General features: G+C 38.2%; 1 pseudogene; it reads left to right on the forward strand.

The window, feature by feature from the left end:
• Positions 1-318: 318 nt before the first annotated feature.
• On the forward strand, positions 319-418 carry LOC123840002 (U6 spliceosomal RNA; annotated as a pseudogene).
• The last annotated feature ends 6,880 nt before the right edge of the window (positions 419-7,298 follow it).

Raw genomic sequence — 7,298 nt, forward strand, 5'->3', positions numbered from 1 at the left:
ATTAATGACATACATCAAACCACAGACCCAAACCCTCAAAGAGTACCAAACAGAATAAATACACCCACTCCTTAAAAAATATATAAACATATTATATTCAAACTCTTGAAAACCAAAGATAAAGATAAAATCTTTAAGGCAGCCACAAGGAAGGAGAAGACACTATATATAGAGAAACAAATATAAGAATCACAGAAGACTTTCATCAGAAACTACGCAAGCCTGAAGACAATAACAATGACATATGTAAAGAGCCGAAAGGAACAAAAAATCAATTACATATTCAATAAAACACCTTTTTAAAATTGTGAAGATTGCTTGCTTTGGCAGTACATACACCAAAGTTGGAATGACACAGAGATTAGCATGGCCCCTGCACAAGGATGGCAAGCAAATTTGTGAAGTGTTCCATATTTTTTTAAAAAATACATAAAATAAAATTAAGGAGAAATAAAAATATGTTCATCAAACAAAGTGAAAAAAATCAATTTCCAGTGTACCTGCTCTAAAAGAAATGTAGAAGGAAGTTCTTCAGATAGAAGAAATATGATACAAAACCTGGATCTATATAAAGAAATGAAGGACTGCCAATGACATAAGTGAAATGTCATAATACTAATTCAGCTCTAAAAGCCCTGGACATTATATATAAGACAAACATTAGAAGACTGAACAATGAGGAGAAAACACAAGATGAGCTACTGACTGAGGGACCCATGGGAAAACAATGCTACATCTCTTGGGTTTTATTTTTGCCTCATATATCCCAGACTTGTGGTAGAAGAAGATAACTACCAAAACCACAAACAAGAACAGATTTTTCAAACTCCCAATAAAAGCTTAATTTTATTGGGAGTTTGAAATTAATTAAAGACCAGCAAAGGGGTTGTCCAGCAACACAGATAACTTTTAGACAAAAACCACACAACCCTAGCCAAACACCACAGAAAAACTGTGGTTCTACTGCACTCAGACTAGCAAGGTCCAGTGGAGAGCCTGGACTTTAACCTAACTCCCATCAAAGAATCAGAGAAGGCTGAGTCTGACTTTCATTGCCCTGAGCAATAAGGTCTCACAACACTGAGTGGGAGTCTGGACTTCCACTCTCCACTGACAGAAAAGAGGTGCCCTTGCCGCTCTCCAAGGGTGGAATCAGAGGCAGACTAGTGGAGAGTCATGACTTTTACCACTGCCCAATGGTAAGGAGACCAATACCCTTGGCCTCAATGGAGGCCATATGGGGAATAGTAATGAGTCATTCCTACACTCCCAACCATGGTAGTATCAAAAAAGGTCTAGTGAAGGGCCAGAGTACCAATCCAAAAATTTCCAGGTTTCAGTTGGAAATCACTTGTCATAACAAAAACCAATAAAATGTCAGCCCGAATAAAAAGAGATAGCAATAGAAACAAAACTGAGATGATGGAGATAATCAAATTACCTTACAAAGATTTTAAAGTAGTCATCATTACAATGCTTCAATAAATAATTATAAACATGCTTGAAACAAATAAAAACAGGAAAAGTTTCAGCAGAGAAATAAAATACACAAAGAAGAACCCAGGTGTGGGGGAGGAGCAAGATGGCAGAGGAGTAGGAGACCTAAATTTCATGTGGTCCCAGGAATTCAGCTAGATAGGGATCAAACCATTCTGAAAACCTATGAACTCAACAGGAGATAGAAGAAAAGAATAGCAGCAACTCTCTGAAAACAGAAAAGCGACCACATTCTGGAAGGTCTCTTCTGATTTGTTTAGTGTATATTTTCTGGTGATGTTGTTATCCTGTTACCATTTTGTTCTCTCATTCATCTATTCTCCTCTGGACAAAATGACAAGATGGAAAAAATCACCTCCAAAAAAAGAACAAAAGGCAGTACCGACTGTCAGGCACCTAATCAATACGGACATTAGTCAGATGTCGGAACAAGAGTTCAGAATGATAATTTTAAAGATATTAACTGGGCTTGAAAAAAGCATGGAAGATATTAGAGAAACCCTTTCTGGAGAAATAAAAGAACTAAATTCTAAACAAGTCAAAATCCAAAAGGCTATTAATGAGGTGCAATCAAAAAAGGAGGCTCTAAAGGCTAGGATAAATGAGGCAGAAGAGAGAATTAGAGATATAGAAGACCAAATGATGGAAAATAAAGAAGCTGAGAAAAAGAGAGATAAACAACTACTGGATCACAAGGGCAGAATTCGAGAGATAAGCGATACCATAAGATGAAACAATATTAGAATAATTTGGATCCCAGAAGAAGAAGAAAGAGAGAGAGGGGCAGAAGGTATAATGGAGCAAATTATAGCAGAGAACTTCCGTAATTTGGGGAAAGAAACAGGCATCAAAATCCAGGAGGCCCAGAGAAACCCCCTCAAAATCAATAAAAATAGGTCAACACCCCAACATCTAATAATAACACTTACGAGTCTCAGAGACAAAGAGAAAATCCTAAAAGCAGCTCTGACCTGGAGATCTGTAACCTACAATGGTAGAAACATTACATTCGCAACAGACTTATCCACAGAGACCTGGCAGGCCAGAAAGGACTGGCAGGATATATTCAGAGCACTAAATGAGAAAAATATGCAGCCAAGAATCCTATATCCAGCTAGGCTGTCATTGAAAATAGAAGGAGAGATAAAAAGCTTCCAGGACAAATAAAAACTAAAGAAATTTGCAAACACAAAACCATCCCTACAAGAAATATTGAAAGGGGTCCTCTAAGCAAAGAGAGACCCTAAAAGCAACATAGACCAGAAAGGAACACAGACAATATACAGTAACAGTCACCTTACAGGCAATACAATGGCACTAAATTCATCTTTCAATAGTTACCCTGAATGTAAATGGGCTAAATGCCCCAATCAAAAGACACAGGCTATCAGATTGGATTAAAAAACAAGACCCATTGATATGCTATTGCAAGAGACTCATTTTAGACCCAAAGACACCCCCAGATTGAAAGTAAAGGGGTGGAAAACCGTTTACCATGCTAATGGGCACCAAAAGAAAGCTGGGGTGGCAATCCTTATATCAGACAAATTAGATTTTAACCAAAGACTGTAATAAGAGATGAGGAAGCACACTATATCCTACTTAAAGGGTTTATCCAACAAGAAGATCTAAAAATTGTAAATATCTATGCTCTTAACAAGGGAGTAGCCCAATATATAAACCAATTAATAACAAAAGCAAAGAAACACATCGACAACAACACAATAATAGTAGGGGACTTTAACACCCCCCTCACTGAAATGGACAGATCATCTAAGCAAAAGATCAACAAGGAAATAAAGACTTTAAATGACACACTGGACCAAATGGACTTCACAGAACTCTTCAGAACATTCCATCCCAAAGCAACAGAATACACATTCTTCTCTAGTGCCCATGGAACATTCTCCGGAATAGATCACATCCTAGGTCACAAATCAGGTCTCAACCAGTACCAAAAGTTTGGGATCATTCCCTGCATATTTTCAGACCACAATGCTTTGAAACTAGAATTCAATCACAAGAAGAAAGTCAGAAAGAACTCAAATACATGGAAGCTAAAGAGCATCCTACTAAAGAATGAATGGGTCAACCAGGAAATTAAAGAAGAATTAAAAGATTCATGGAAACCAATGAAAATGAAAACACAACTATTCAACATCTTTGGGATGCAGCAAAGGCAGTCCTAAGAGGAAAGTATATAGCAATACAAGCCTTTCTCAAGAAACAAGAAAGGTCTCAAATACACAACCTAACCCTACACCTAAAGGAGCTGGAGAAAGAACAGCAAATAAAGCCTAAACCCAGCAGGAGAGGAGAAATAATAAAGATTGAGCAGAAATCAATGAAATAGAAACCAAAAGAATAGAACAGATCAACAAAACTAGGAGCTCGTTCTTTGAAAGAATTAACAAGATTGATAAACCCCTGGCCTGACTTATCAAAAAGAGAAGAGAAATGACCCAAAACAACAAAGTCATGAATGAAAGAAGAGAGATCACAACCAACACCAAAGAAATACAAACAATTATAAGAACATATTATGAGCAACTATATGCCACCAAATTAGATAATCTGGAAGAAATGGATGCATTCCTAGAGTTGTATCAACTACCAAAACTGAACAAGGAAGAAATAGAAAACCTGAACAGACCTGTAACCACTAAGGAAATTGAAGCAGTCATCAAAAATCTCCCAACAAACAAAAGCCCAGGGCCAAATGGCTTCCTAGGGGGAATTCTACCAAATGTTTAAAGAAGAATTATTACTTATTCTTCTGAAACTGTTCCAAAAAATAGAAATGGAAAGAAAACTTCCAAACTCGTTTTATGAGGCCACCATTACCTTGATCCCAAAACCAGACAAAGACCCCATCAAAAAGGAGAATTACAGACCAATACCCCTGATGAACATGGATGCAAAAATTCTCACCAAAATACTAGCCAATAGGATCCAACAGTACATTAAAAGGATTATTCACCAGAACAAAGTGGGATTTATCCCTGGGTTTCAAGGTTGGTTCAACATCCACAAATCAATCAATGTGATACAATACATTAACAAAAGAAAGAACAAGAATCATATGATCCTCTCAATAGATGCAGAAAAAGCATTTGACAAAGTACAACATACTTTCTTGATCAAAACTCTTCAGAATATAGGGATAGAGGGTACATACCTCAATATCATAAAAGCCATCTCTGAAAAACCTACAGCGAATATCATTCTCAATGGGGAAAACCTGAGAGCTTTCCCTCTAAGGTCAGGAATGTGGCAGGGATATCCACCATCACCATTGCTATTCAACATAGTATTAGAAGTCCTAGCCACAGCAATCAGAAAACAAAAAGAAATAAAAGGCATCCAAATCGGCAAAGAAGAAGTCAAACTCTCACTCTTTGTAGATGATATGATACTTTATGTGGAAAACCCCAAAGACTCCACCCCAAAACTGCTAGAACTCATACAGGAATTCAGTCAAGTGGCAGGATATAAAAATCAATATACAGAAATCAGTGGCATTCCTATACACCAACAACAAGACAGAAGAAAGAGAAATGAAGGAGTCGATCCCATTTGCAATTGCACCCAAAACCATAAGATACCTAGGAATAAATCTAACCAAAGAGGCAAAGAATCTGTACTCAGAAAACTATAAAATACTCATGAAAGAAACTGAGGAAGACACAAAGAAATGGGAAAACGTTCCATGATCATGGATTGGAAGAACAAATATTGTGAAGATATCAATGCTACCTAGAGCAATCTACACATTCAATGCAATCCCTATCAAAATATCAGCAACTTTTTTCAAAGAAATGGAACAAATAATCCTAAAATTTACATGGAACCAGAAAAGACCCCAAGTAGCCAGAGGAATGTTGAAAAAGAAAAGCAAAGCTGGCAGCATCACAATTCTGGACTTCAAGCTCTATGACAAAGCTGTCATCATCAAGACAGTATGGTACTGGCACAAAAACAGACACACAGATCAATGGAACAGAATAGAGAGCCCAGAAATGGACCCTCAACTCAATGGTCAACTCATCTTCAACAAAGCAGGAAAGAATGTCCAATGAAAAAGACAGTCTGTTCAACAAATGGTGTTGGGAATATTGGAAAGCCACAGGCAGAAGAATGAAACTGGACCACTTCCTTACAGCACACACAAAAATAGACTCAAAATGGTTGAAAGACCTCAATGTGAGACAGGAATCCATCAAAATCCTTGAGGAGAACACAGGCAGCAACCTCTTCGACCTCAGCCACAGCACCTTCTTCCTAGGAACATCACCAAAGGCAAGGGAAGCAAGGGCAAAAAATGAATTATTGGGACTTCATCAAGGTAAAAAGCTTTTGTACAGCAAAGGATACAGTCAACAAAACCAAAAGAATGGGAGAAGATATTTGCAAATGACATATCAGATAAAGGGCCAGTATCCAAAATCTATAAAGAACTTATGAAACTCAACACCCAAAGAACAAATGATCCAATCAAGAAACGGGCAGAAGACATAAACAGACATTTTTCCAAAGAAGACATCCAAATGGCCAACAGACACATGAAAAAGTGCTCAACATCCCTCGGCATCAGGGAAATCCAAATCAAAACCTCAATGAGATACCACCTCACACCAGTCAGAATGGCTAAAATTAACAAGTCAGGAAACGACAGATGTTGGCAGGGATGTGGAAAAAGGGGAACCCTGCTACACTGTTGGTGGGAATGCAAACTGGTGCAGCTACTCTGGAAAACAGTATGGAGGTTCCTCAAAAAGTTTAAAATAGAGCTGCCATATGACCCAGCAATTGCACTACTGGGTATTTACCCCAAAGACACAAATGTAGGGATCCGAAGGGGTACGTGCACCCGATGTTTATAGCAGCAATGTCCACAATAGCCAAACTATGGAAAGAGCCAAGATGTCCTTTGACAGATGAATAGAAAAAGAAGATGTGGTGTATATTTACAATGGAATATTATGCAGCTATCAAAAGGAATGAAATCTTGCCATTTGCAATGACATAGATGGAACTGGAGGGTATTATGCTGAGCGAAATAAGTCAATCAGAGAAAGACATGTATCATATGACCTCACTGATATGAGGAATTCTTAATCTCAGGAAACAAACGGAGGGTTGCTGGAGTGTGGGTGGAAGGAGGGATCGGGTGGTTGGATGATAGACATTGGGGAGTGTATGTGCTATGGTGATTGCTGTGAATTGTGTAAGACTGTTGAATCACAGACCTGTACCTCTGAAACAAATAATACATTATATGTAAAAAAAAAAAAAAAAAAAGAAGAAGAAGAAGAAGATAGCAGGAAGGGAAAATTGAAGGGGGGAAATCGGAGGGGGAGATGAACCATGAGAGTATGGACTCTGAGAAACAAACTGAGGGTTCTAGAGGCATGGGGGGGTGGGGCGATGAGTTAGCCTGGTGATGGGTATTAAAGAGGGCACGTTCTGCATGGAGCACTGGGTGTTATATGCAAACACTGAATCATGGAACACTACATCAAAAACTAATGATGTGGGCGCCTGGGTGGCTCAGTTGGTTAAGCGACTGCCTTCGGCTCAGGTCATGATCCTGGAGTCCCAGGATCGAGTCCCATATCGGGCTCCCTGCTGAGCAGGGAGTCTGCTTCTCCCTCTGACCCTCCCCCCTTTCATGTGTTCTCTCTCTCATTCTCTCTCTCTCAAATAAATAAATAAAAATCTTTAAAAAACATAAAACAAACAAAAAAAACAAAAAACTAATGATGTAATGTATGATGATTAACATAATAAAATTAAATTAA

This window comes from Mirounga angustirostris, unplaced genomic scaffold (assembly GCF_029215605.1).
Source record: "Mirounga angustirostris isolate CCGP_5_RB_7025 unplaced genomic scaffold, mMirAng1.0.hap1 SCAF_3, whole genome shotgun sequence".
In the NCBI taxonomy this organism is placed as follows: Eukaryota; Metazoa; Chordata; class Mammalia; order Carnivora; family Phocidae; genus Mirounga; species Mirounga angustirostris.